A 13599-nucleotide genomic window follows, 5' to 3' on the forward strand; every position below is an offset into this window, starting at 1 on the left:
TTGAAGGATAATTTGTCTGGGTACAGAATTCTTGGCTGGAAGTCTTTCTCTTTCAGGATCTTGAATATATCATATTACTGCCTTCTCGCCTCCAGGATGCGAGTTGAGTAGCGTGGACTCAGTCTTACTTGATTTCCCTTGTATGTAGTAGTTTGTTTTTCTCTTGCCGCTTTCAGGATTTTCTGCTTCTCTTCAACATTTGATAGACTGATTAGTATGTGCTTTGGGGGAAGGCCTAATTGGATTTATTCTGTTTGGAGTTCTTTGGGCTCCTTTGACTTGTATATATATATGTCCTTTATGAGGGTTGGGAAGTTCTCCCTCATTATATCCTGAAGTTCTCTTCCTAGCCCTTTACTCCTCTCTTCTTCTGGGACACCAATGATTCTTATATTTGTGTGCTTTGTTTTGACTATCAGTTCCCTGAGTTTCCATTCAATTTTTTCTATCTTTCTTGCCATTCACTGTTTTGAGTCTTCGAAATCAATTATCCTGTTCTCTATATCACTTATTCTTTCTTCTGTCTCTTAAAATCTGGTGTTCTGTGCCTCTAGTATGTTTTTTATTTGGTCAACAGAGCCTTTAATCTCTGTGATTTCTGATATTTTTCTATTTACTCTCTCAAATTCCTCTTGTGCTTTTCTACTGTCTTCTTAATCTCCTTTATGTCATTTGCTATCCCAGTTACTTTATTAAGTAGAGTTGTATGAACATTTTTGATTAGTTGTTCCCACATCTGTGTCTCCTCTGGTGTTTTAATCTGGTCATTAGGCAGGGCTGTATCTGTCTGCATTGTGATATGCTTAGTGATCTTTTGCTTTTTTGATCTTTTTGTGGAATGTAAAATATCTTGATTGATTTACTTTGGGAGTTGATTTCTTTCAGTAGTCTAAGGCTTTGTGTTTGCAGGATGGTTGTACAGCAGGGAGAAGGGCATGGGGTGAGCACTTTCAGTATGGTGATTTGTTTGAGGGCAGGTATGGGTGCAGGTTGGGGATGGTATGCTGATGCTTGTGAATTTGGGTGCCCAGCGGCCAGAGAGGAAGTAGCTGTGAGGGTGCACCGGTCTCGGGGGCGAACCCTGGTATGCGCTGGTCTAAGGCACGGAACCCTTTGTGCGCATGCGTAGAGCTGTCACAGCAGGTCGGCATTATGCCTTCGTGAACTGGCCACAGCAGTGACATCACTACACAGGTCGGCACTTTCTCAGAGATGGGAAGTGAAGCTGAGAGCTGTGTGCATGCTGTTGTAGGACTGATGTAAAGTGTGGTTCTCAGAGCTGCATGATGTGACTGGGGGTCTGTACGCATGCATGGGCCTGGGAGTGCTGTAAATGGATGTGCTGAGCTCAAGGAGAGGGGTGGGGGTGAGGCTGTGCGACACTATGGGTGTGGGATGGGGGTAGTCTAGGTATGGAAGGTAGCCACTGCAACCTTTATGCTTTGACAACAGGTTGCTGGGTACAGGGAGGGGGAGATAGTGCTCACGAGGGGTGCAGGAGAGGTGGGTTGGGTTGTACTTGGGGTGGGGGTTTGGGGCAGGTACGTGCACTGGGAGCAGGTGGGTAGGGGCACCTGGAGTACAGGGAATGGGAGCAGGTGATGGGGTTTAGGTGGGTGGGGTATGGGGTGAGTTGCTGGTCATGGAGCTATGCTGGTGAGGGTAGCACACAAATGAATGCGGCCTGGCTTACTTCCTAGTCCTGCAGCCCTGCCCATGCACTCCTGCAGGCTCTGTGTCTCTGTGCCAGGTTCCAGCTTTCTGTCTCTCAGTTCCTCAGCCTCTGCAACCAGGGCTGCTACGTGTGGCACAGAAGGGTCTCCCAGGTCAGCTGCATTCCCGAATTGCAGCCTCAGTCACTCTCCTGTCTCTTCTCTAACTTTTCCGTGGAGCAGGGCTAATCTCAAGCCACTCTAGTTGGCCATCTTCCCGGAAGTCTCTCTCTCTTTTTTTTTAATTGAGAAATGTATACATAAAAAAAGCAATAAATTTCAAAGTACACTTTAACAATCAGTTATAGAGCAGATTTCAAAGTTTGTTAAAGGTTATGGTTCCACAATTTCAAGTTTTTCCTTCTAGTTGCTCTAAGACACTGGAGACTAAAAAGAAATATCAATATAATGATTTAGTAGTCAAACTCATTTGTTAAATCCTAAATTACCTGTTATAATTCCTCTTCTCCTTTGATCCTTCTCTCAATCTTTAGGGATATTTGGGTTATGCCCATTCTAACTTTTTTTCATGTTGAAAAGGGGGGTTGACAATATGGGATAGGAGGATGGAATTGGCTGATATTCTTGGAGAGACTGGCACCTCTGGTATCATGACTTATTTGGCCTAGGAACCATCCGAAGGTTTTAGGCTTTTGAAAAGTAAACTTAGTGTGTGAAACTTTTTGTAGGCTCTCAGATAGAGCCCTGAGTATTCTTTAAGGTTAACAGGAATGATGTTGATTGGGATTTGGCAAAACTTGGCAATTAACAATATCTAGTGAATCTTGCATAAGAGTAGGCTCTAGAATAGCCTCTCAACTCATTATGAATTCTCTTAGCCACTGATACCTTATTTTGTTACATTTCTTTCCACTTTTTGGTTGATCTCATGGTGCCAGGGCAAGGTTCATCTCTGGGACTCGTACTATGTTGCCAGGGAGACTCACACCCTTGGATTTAAGTCCCACATGGTGGGGGGGAGATATGATTTCACTTGTAGAGTTGGGCTGAGAGAGAGAGAGAGACAGAGGCCACATCTGAGCAAAAGAAGAGGCTTTCTGGAAGTAACTCTTAGGCATAATTATAGATAGGCTTAGCTTCTCTGCTACAGAAGTAAGTTTCATAAGAGGAAGCCTCAAGATCAAGGACTTGGCCTACTGACTTGGGAGTTTCTAGTGTTTGAGAGAGTATCCAGGGTTTCCCAGGTGGGAAAGTTTTAATAGATCCATATTTTTTCTCCAGTGTCTCGAGGGACTTTGTCAATACTTTTTAATTATCTGCCCAATATATTCTGGGATTTATCCGGGAATTGCATTAAACTATACAGAATTAGAAGCCCTTGTTCCCAAACTGGGCTCCATGTATTTGGGCTGTTTAAATGAACTATTCTTTGGTGACTTTTTAAACTCTCTACCCATTTATAGAGAAAGAAAAAATTTAAGTCAGTTTAAGAAACTATAAATCATTTTCAGACACACAGAGGGCACTAATGAAGAATATCATTAAATTTCCCTTCAAACTAAGCATATTCAAAATCGTGCAAGTTATCAAAGACAGTAAATTAAAAATAATTTCTATATGACATATACCTTTACCATGTATGGGTATCACTAATACTAAGCTTTATGTAAAACTGATTAGATTGGAAACTTCAAAATACTGGTCAAGTGTCAGCAAGTGGTGGCCAGAAAGTTAATTAATTTACTTAAAGCTCACATGACTCAGTTATTTTCAATTGCTTACTGCTTTTAACAAAGTAACACTACCGCTATGAATCTTTAAGATATCAGCAAAACATTACAAAGATTTATGAATAAAGCTGTTTCCTGAGGTCTGAGTTATGATTGCAAATTATTCAACAAGAGAGAAAGTATAAAATACATTGATCTATCCATCCCATGCAATATTATTCATCATTAAAATCGAGGTTTAAAATGTTTAATGATGTCAGAGTACATGGGTGGCTCAGTGGTAGGATGCCTGCCTTCCATGTGGGAGTCCTGGGTTTGATTCCTGGACCATGTACCACGCCACCTGCCCCAACAGAAAAAAAAAGTTTAATGACATAAAATGTCTGAAATACGATGCTAGGTGAAGAAATAGGGTATAAACTTTTATATACAGTATGACCTCTATGTTCACTATGTTATACACACACATTTTCTCTGTCTAGCCATTTTCTCATTTATCTGTCTACTTCTATAAAGGAAATCACACAAATGCATTTAATTGGTTATTACATTTGAAAAGACTTTATTTTAAAATTAAAATACTATAAAAAAATAAAGCATGCTCAAGATTATAAAATTTAGGCAGTACTGAAGAATACAATGGGTAAAGCAAAAGTCTCCTGATTGTTTCTCCACACTTAATCTCCACCCAGCCCACCCAGAAAGAATCTTTGTTAATACTTTATTGTGTCCTTTGAAAAATTTTCTAGGCATATATATAATATTAAATTAAAAAACACATATGGATTGTACTACACACACTTTCAGTAATCTCTTCTTACTTTATCTTAGATACCTTTTAATTTCATTCATTTATTCATTCAACAAATATTTATTAAGTGTCTTCTATTTCACTGTTCCAGGTGCTGGGGATACAGACAAAAACCCCTTCCTTCATGGAGCTCACATTTTTGGAGGTGGGAGAGTGGAGACAAAAAAGAAACAAAATAAATAAGTAAAACACATAGTAAATTAGATTGTTATAATGCTATGGAGGAAAGTAGAGCATGAAAACGATTATGGGTGCTAAAAAGGATATATGAATGCAATTTTCATTGTCAGAGGAAGCCTTACTAAGAGGGTGACATTTAAGTAAAGATTAAGAAAGCAAAGTTTGCAAAGAAGCAAACCCTGAGGACATCTGCATTGTGTTGCTGGGAGAGCATTTGGAGCAGAGGGAGAAAAGAGAGCAAGGACGAGTATTGGAGGTCTAGGACATCAAGAATGCCTCTGTCTTAGCTGAGCGAGCAGGACATGAGTCTGAGAGGTAAGAGGTATGCAGGCTCTGGGGGGCCCTGCATGTCACACACAGCAAGCATTTGCTTTTTACTTTAAGTGAAATGGGAAGCTTTTAGAGGGTTCTGTTCTGAGCAGAGTGGTGATATGATTCAATTCAAATTTTAATTTCAAATGGCAAGATGAAAATACACCTGGGAGGAGAGGTGCTTGTCAAGGTAGAAAAGTTTTTAGTTTAATAACAATAAGAATTTCCAAATCAAACTCCATAGTATCAGAAAAAATTGTTTTTTTTTTCCCCTAAAATTACTACAGAACAAACACATACATAGGTGAAACAGAAGCGTGAAAAAGAGAGTAATAGTAACTGCTAAGGTACAGTTAGAAGGTAAAATTTCAAAAACACATTACCAAAATGTATAGTCTGATCTCATTTCTATCTTTAAAAGCATGAGTGTGTGCATGCTCATGTGCATAGAAAATATACTGAAGGACAGCCACTCATTTGAGAGTCGGACAGAATAGTGGTTAAGAGCACATGCTTTGGAGCCTTGGGCAAGTCACTTACTCTTTATCTCAGTTTCCTTATCTGGAAAATAAGGATAATAACAGTACATACCTTGCAGATGAGTGGAAGGTGGGAAATATAATTTTTTAAAGCTTACTGCTAGGTGGAGAATGGACTGGAGGAGGGTGAGAGGGGAAGTTAAGAGGCTTTGCAGTGGTCCAGGTGAGAAATGAATATATTTTGGTAGAAGAGCTGACAGTAGTTAGTTTTTATATCTTCTTATATTATCTGAAACCTTTAAAACAATCAGCAAACATTTGATAATCAGAAAGAAATACTTACATTTTAAAAAGGGCCAAACCATATTAAACTGTATACTTAACTATATTAGTTCCCTACTGATATACTTCCCTACAATTTGCAAACAGTATTAAACTATATGAAGACTAGACAAAATTTAAATCAGGTTTCATTTGTGATTTAAACAAAAAATACTTTCATAGAGAAATTTTCACACACATATACTCCATTCATAGTATACAATCAACGACTCATACATCATCACATAATTGTGCACACATCATTTTTAGAACATTTGGATCTCCAAAAAACAAAAAGAAAAAAGAAAAAACTCATTCACCCCATATCCTCATTTGTGGTTTTAACTGGCATTTAACTAAGTTAAATAAAACACCAACAACCCTCTGTACCCTCTATCATTTTCAAACATGTGGGTCACCTCACTGGATCAGATGATTTAGAAAGAAGAACAGTGATATCACAAAGGAACCAGCAAAGCTTCTTCTCTAAAAAAGAATCTCCTGAGTCTGTTTTTATAAAATGGTTTGGAATGATACAGGGTAGTGTACAATGCATGTTCCACATATAATTATGTAAGAATGGGGATGGAAGGGCATAAGACATCTATGTGGGATGGCATTGCTGTTTGCAAAGAGGTATAATTTTTTTGTCTCCCATTCTGATATTGGAAGAAGTCATCAATTGAGAATAAAATCACAGAATTTGTAAATAAGAAGGAGCCTCCTCATTGATTACCATATTCAACCCTCTGATTTTATATATAAAGAACAAAGGCACAAGAGAGTGTTAAGTGATTTGTTCTGTGTTGCATGACGAGTGAGTAGCTGTCAGGACTAAAAACAAGCCTTGTTACTCATTGCCCAGCTCATTCTCTCCACGTACAACCCTGCCTCCCAACATGGTACAGTCATAACTGCAAGAGAGATCTGGTAGAAGAAGCAAACCCACAGTTTTCAAACTCAATCAGGATAACTGTTCTGGCTGGTATCCTGTTTTACCAACACTTCAGGACTCATTTCTCTTGCATACAGCTACACACAAACTAACACTCTTCAGAATAGAAACAGAAGAGAAAAAAAAGAGCTGAACTCGGAGGCTAGCAGGCACCTTCAGTAACACCCGAGGCCAAACTCACAAACTTTGATTTGACATTGTTTCACCAAAGATCAAGGCCTGAATCACAGCTCAGTGCAGTCACACTGTAAACACAGCACTGTCAGAATCCTCTAAATTTCAGTGAATCGTGAACTTTTTATGAGAAGAGGAAAAAAAATTCAAATGTCTTGATGGAATAATTAACTGGTGAAGGTATAAATATGATTGCATTCCTGCAACTCACACAGAATTGATACCTCAGGGAGTAAACATCTTAAGCCTTGAGAAGAAGTTGGATTAACTTTCATCCAAAAGTTGTTTAAAAGAAAAGAAATTTTTCTTCTTCCTCTGAAAGATAAGAGAGTTTCTGGCAGGAATATAGTTTAAGAGGACCAGATAGCATGAAACAATGAAACTGTCTGTACTTAAAACTAAAAGAGGTACATCTTGAATTTGTCTGGTTACAAATTTAAGGCCTGCAAACCTTTCCAAATGAAAATCTTTGGTGCCAAATATAAAGATGATAGCAAAACATTTAATACTAGGTTAGACACTGTAAAGGAATATAATAATAAATGAGAAATGGCAGCAGAAATGATGATTAGTAGGATAAATGGGTAGTAAAAATATTTGAGTTAACTTTTTAAAGAAGGATGCTTGCAGGGAAATTTTTTTTTTCTTTTTCAAGAAAGGCTGAAAGAATATATTAGGATAGGAGAATTCTAACTCTCTCTGCCCTCTGGGAATGGATATATAATGGATATATATATATATACATTTATACACATATATATGGGATATCGCAAAGGATGAGGAACCTCAACTTAGAGGCAATTACTGGGAAACAGGCTAATTGCAGGAAAGGTGGGTTCTAAGAGGTAATTTAGAAGGCAAGGGAAATATTTTAAAGCCCCCAATGAATCATCTCTCTCAGTATCCACACTCTTGTCTAGTCTCCTCTACAATGAAAATGAGCTTGGCCATGTAACATTAGAAAATGATGCCTGAGAAGAAAGTGTTTCCTCTCTTGGACTACTGCCATGACCCTGGGAAGAAGCCCAGTCTAGTTTTCTCTGAGAGGAAAGCCTACCTGAGGAGAGGCCCAGGCATTCTAGCTGTGCCCCATACCCAGCAGGGCCCCCCAGCTAAAAGTAAAACCAGCAGAAGAACCAACTTAGCCAACTGTATTAGTTTGTAAGCTGCCAGAATGCAATATATCAGAACTGGAACAACTTTTAAATTGGGGAATTTAATAAATTTACAGTTCTAAGTCTATAAAAATGTCCAAACTAAGACATCCAGGTAGATACCTTAATTCAAGGAAGGCTGATGAGTCTGGGTAGTCATGTGGCTGGCATCTGATAGTCTCTTGTTCCTATCTTTGTTGCTTTCAGCCTCTGTTCCTGTGGGGGTTCCTTACTTTGCTTCTCTGGGACTGGCTTTCCTTTCTTGGTTTTCCTTGGCTCTCTTCAGTTTCTGGCTTGCTTAACATATCATGACAATGTCTGCTGGACTTGAAGCATCTCCAAACATCCGTGTCTCTGTTCTCTAAGTGCTGGCATCTGTGTCAGCTCTGCTCTGAAGTTTCTGTCAACTCTGCCACTTCTGAGGTTCCTCCAAAATGTTTCCTCCTTTAAAAACGCTAGTAAACTAATCAAGAACCACCTGGAATGGGTGGAGTCATATCTCCATCTAATCAACAGGTCACATTTACAACTGGGTATATCACATCTCTGTGGAGATAATGCAATCAAAAGTTTCCAATCTACAGTACTGAATCAGGATAAAAGGAAACAGCTGCCCCAGCAAGACTGGATCAGGTTTAAAACATGGCTTTTCTGGGGTACACAGTACTTTCAAACCAGCATACCAACCAAAGGAATTGTGAGAAATAATAAAGAATTGTCCATCTAAACTACTAAGTTTCAGGTTTGTTATGCAGCAAAAGGTTAAGAATGCAGTTGTCTAGCCATAAAAAAAGGTGCTAGAAAAGACAGTGAAAAGGAGGAAAATCAGCAGGGGAAGGACAATATTCTAGTTTGCTAGCTGCCAGAATGCAATATACCAGAAACAGAATGGCTTTTTTTTTTTTTTTTACATGGGCAGGCACCAGGAATTGAACCCGGGTCCTCGGGCATGGCAGGCAAGCATTCTTACCTGCTGAGCCACCGTGGCCCACCCCAGAATGGCTTTTAAAAAGGGGATTTAATGAGTTGCTGGTTTACAGTTCTATCACCGAGAAAATGTCCCAATTAAAACAAGTCTATAGAAATGTCCAATCTAAGGTATCCAGGGAAAAGATACCTTGGTTCAAGAAGGCCAATGAAGTTCACGGTTTTTCTTTCGGCTGTAAGGGCACATGGCAAACACAGTTAGAGTTTCTCTCTCATCTGGAAGGGCACATGGTGAACATGGTCAGGGTTCCTCTCTCATCTGGAAGGGCACATGGCGAACCCAGCATCATCTGCTAGCTTCTTCTCCCGGCTTCCTGTTTCATGAAGCTCCCCAGGAGGCACTTTCCTTCTTCATCGCCAAAGGTTGCTGGCTGATGGACTCTGCTTCTCATGGCTATATTGTTCTGCTCTGATCTCTATGAATCGCTCTCATTCTCCAAAATGTTCTCTCTTTTATAGGACTCCAGAAACTTATCAAGACCCACCCAAATGGGTGGAGACATGTCATCACCTAATCCAGCTTAACAACTACTCTTGACTAAATCACATCATCCAGGGAGATGATCTGATTACAATTTCAAACACACAGTATTGAATAGGGATTATTGTGCTTTTACAAAATGGGAATTAGATTAAAACATGGCTTTTCTAGGGGACATACATCCTTTCAAACCAGCACAGACAGGCTTGGGAAGAGGAAAGGCTAAGTTAGGTAAGAAGTAAAGGAAAAGAAGGTTTGTACCTATAGAGACTAGGAATGGAGGTGGGATGTGATCCATGGGAAAAAACTGAGAGAAGGAAACTACAGAGTAGAGATTCAACCAGGAGAAAAGCCCCAAGTTCTAACTACAGTTTTGGAGTAAATGTGATATAGTATCTTTGGAAACCTTTATGTCCAACTTTCTGGGAAGACCTGATACCTGCATTAGGCATAATTTGATTGGTTGCAGGCCCAGCCTTCTCAATTTTGTATTTGTTATTCATCAGGTCTTTACTAAATATCCCGATTATCAGTTATATTCTTTTTATGGAATTCAGCAGAATGAGCTTTGGAATCATCAGGCATGGGTGCCAATCTAGGATGTACCACTTCTCAGTAGTTCTTGTGGCACTAGGCACAAGTTGCTCTTAACTTCATTAGTCAATGTCTTTATTTATCAAGGATACCATCACCAAACTGAATTTGTAGGGCTTTTGTGAGAGTTAAATGAAATGATATACTACCTAGCACACTTTCTTACAGACAGTAAGTACTCACTGAATTTCAGTCGAATCTAAATTTACCTATTTGACAGCTAAATCTTCAAACTGCATTGACTTTTCTGAGTAAAATAAAATTTCAATTGGAACCCACTGATTTGGAACTTGTGAGAAGATAAGAACTGATGCGAAGTTACCTTAACAATGAAAAATGTGCCAAGCAAGTAAATTTTATTTAAAAAAAAAAAAAAAAAAGACCATAGGGAAATAGGTGGCTTATCAACACTGACTGCCTTAACATGCTCTTCATCCCAGCCAGGGATGCTGCAAAAGGAATTAATTTCAGATGAACCTGTAAGGATTCTCTTTCAATTCTATGATTCTGTACTTCTAAAAGAACACATTTTTCAAGCACCACAGAGGTACTTAATTTTTTTCAAGTTATTTATTGGTTATCACCATACAAGTTAACAGTGTTACATATAAAATTTGTTTTAAAGCATTTTTAATAACAGACTTTCTGCTAATTCATATTGGCATTTTTTTCTCTATATCTTGATGGAAAAGTTTTACTTTGCAATCACTTTTTTTTGTATGCTGTGCAGTGGGGATCACATTCCATTTTTTTCCATGTAAATATCCCATTACTGTAGCAACACTTGTTGATTATTATTTTTGTGTGTGTGTGCATGGGCTGGGAGTCAAACCTAGGTCTCCTGCATGGCAGGTAAGACTTCTACCATGGAACAACCATGCAATCACTTTTAAGACAAGTTTTAATGTTTTAAAATGATTTGCAAAATATCTATTAAGAAAAGCACAAATCTATTCTAATTAAAGTTATATGTAGAGTTTAATTTCAGAAGCAAATCTTTCTCATGCAAGATGTTGCTAACTGAAATTAAAGCCAGCAAAAAATTAAATAAAATTATAGCGAGCTCTTGACTGAGTCCTATTTACATGATGATGATTTTTAACACTAAGCTGTTCCCAGTCATCTCTGCTAGTGTGAAGAACTTCAGATCTCTCCCAGGAAACAGGTTGTCAGGGTTGGTCAAAGATCAGAGCTTAAGGGCAACATTTGACAGAGAGGGGATAAGTCCTGAATGACCTCAGTAATAGAAGGCTTTCTTAAATATGGATAAAAAGAAAATAAATTACAAAGGAAAAGTGTGATAAATTAAACTACATTAAAATTGATTACTTTGATTAGCAAAAGAAAGTGAAAAGACAAATTACAAACTGGGAAAAGATACTTGCATTACATATAACTGACGAAGGATGTATACTTAGAAAATCAGAAGACCTCTCCAAATAAAAACAACAAAATTTTTAAAAAAGAGCAAATAAGTGGATGAGCATTTCACAGAGGAGGGGAAAAAGAATGGTCAATAAACATACGAAAATATACTCCATCTCATTAAAAACCAGGAAAATGCAAATGAAAACTATGATAGTATGCAGTTTACACATTCCACATCAGGAAAACTTAAAACAATGAGAACTCATTTATAATGTTGACTGGCATATAGATTTATGAGAGTACTTTTGAAAAAAACTTGACATTCTCTAGTAAAATGAAAAATGCCTACTTCTTATGGCAAAGAAATTTAACTTCTAAGACTCTACTCTAGAGAAATTTGCACGTGTACCGTAAGACATGTACAATTTATGTTCATAGCAGCACTATTTAAAAAAAAATTATTTTAGTAACATTTATACAACATAAAAGTTTCCCCTTGTGCCAGTTTGAATCTGTGGTGTACCCTCAGAAAAGTCATGCCCTTTAATCCACATTCAATATTGTTAGGTAGGAACTTGATTAGATTATTTCCACGGAGATGTGACTCATCCAATTGTGGGTATTAACTTGATTAGAGGGAGATGTAACTGCACCTATTCTGGGTGGGTCTTGATTAGTTTAATAGAATACTTCAAAAGAAGAAACATTTTGGAGAGAGCAGCAGAGTAACCAGAAGAAGAGAACCATGCAGCCAGAGATTTTTGGAGATGAAGAAGGAATACATCCTGGGGGGAGCATCATGAAACAAGAAGCCCGGAGAGAAAGCTAGCAGACATCACCATGTTCGCTACATGACTTTCCAGTTGAGAGAGAAACCCTGAATTTCATTGGCCTTTCTTGAGTGAAGGTAACCTTTGGTGTCTTAATTTGGACATTTCTATAACCTTGCTTTAATCTAGACATTTTCACAGTCCTAGAACTATAAACTAGAACTATAAACTAGCAACTTAATAAATTTCCTCTTTTAAAAGCTGTTTCATTTCTCGTATATTGCATTCTGGCACCTAGCAAATTAGAACACCCCTTTAACCAGATATATAATTCAGTGATGTTAATTACATTCATGATGTTGAATAGCACTGTTTTTAGCATCAAAAAACAAGAAACAACCCAAAATTTGTATTTACAGGAGGATGGATAAGTAAATCAGGTTGTCTTCATGTAATGGGGACATATGCAGTAATGAAAATGAACAAACTGCAGTACAGGCCTCAATATGGATGACTCTGAGGAGTATCAGGTGGAGGAAGATAAAATAAATTTCAGAAAATTATTCATAGCAGGATTTCATTTATATAAAGTTCAAAAACATGCATAACTGAACGATATATTTATATATGGTAAAAATATAAAGAAAACCAAGAGGAGTAACAAAATTCAGAATAAGGGTTATGGAGAGAGGAGGGAGCATAAGCTAAGGGAAAAGTACAAAAGAGGCTTCAAAATTATTGATAACGTTTTTTTGTTTTTTAATTTGGGTGATGGGAACATGGCTAGTTGTTGCTGCTACTGTTACTCTTTATATCCTGCCTGTATGTTAAACATTATTTTGAATGTATTTAACATTTTAAATTATTAATAAAAGGGAAAGAAAGGCTATGAAAGACAAAACCTGCCCATACTATAACTTTGTTGAAGACCTGCTTTGTTCACAAAGTTCTAATGAACTACAAACATCCCCATTTTACATTAAGAGCATAAAAATGTTACACTCATTCATCCAATAAATATTACCGACGGCCTGATCTATGTCGGGCGCTACTCGAGGGGCTGCAAATGCAAACAATAATAAAAAAAAAAAGAACAAACATCTCCGCTCTCAAGAAACTTATATTCTACTGAGGGAAGAAAGTGTAACAAGATAAGAAAAATATACAGTATGTTAGAAGGTGATAAGTCTTGTGAAGAAAAAACAAAGCCAGAGATAGAGACTATGATGTGCGCATATGGGGGAAGGGGTTGCAATTTAAATAGGAAGGCTACAAAAGGCCTCACTGAAGTGATATTTGAATAAAGCCTTAAAGGAAGTGTAAGAATGAGCTTTAAGATACTGGAGGAAGAACATTCAGACAAGTACAAATGGCCTGAGGTGTGGAGTGTGCTCAGAATGTTTGAGAAACAGCAAAGGTTAGTGTGAGGAGGAGTGGCAGAAGATGTGGTCAAAAACAGGTAATGGAGGGGGGTAGACTGTGTAAGAATTTAGGGGTCACTGTAAAGACTCTGGCTTTCTCTCTGAGTGAAATTAGAAATGGCTAGAAAACTCTGAGCAGAAAATGGCAATAACTGGCTTAATTTAATCAAGACTGCAAGGGTGGAAGTA

General features: G+C 38.0%; 1 protein-coding gene across 4 annotated transcripts in view; it reads right to left on the reverse strand.

Annotated features, from left to right (window-relative positions):
- The window catches only part of ARFIP1 (ARF interacting protein 1), a 176231-nt gene that overhangs the window by 10941 nt on the left and 151691 nt on the right, over positions 1 to 13599 (reverse strand). Inside the window, exon 10 of one of the 4 annotated variants that reach the window (XM_077139774.1) lies at positions 1603 to 3746. The exons of the other annotated variants lie outside the window; for them this stretch is intronic. The gene's annotated coding sequence lies outside the window, so the exon portion shown is untranslated. Of the gene's footprint in view, positions 1 to 1602; positions 3747 to 13599 lie in introns of those variants that run through there. 4 annotated transcript variants of the gene reach the window in all.

Source organism: Tamandua tetradactyla, chromosome 22 (genome assembly GCF_023851605.1).
Source record: "Tamandua tetradactyla isolate mTamTet1 chromosome 22, mTamTet1.pri, whole genome shotgun sequence".
In the NCBI taxonomy this organism is placed as follows: Eukaryota; Metazoa; Chordata; class Mammalia; order Pilosa; family Myrmecophagidae; genus Tamandua; species Tamandua tetradactyla.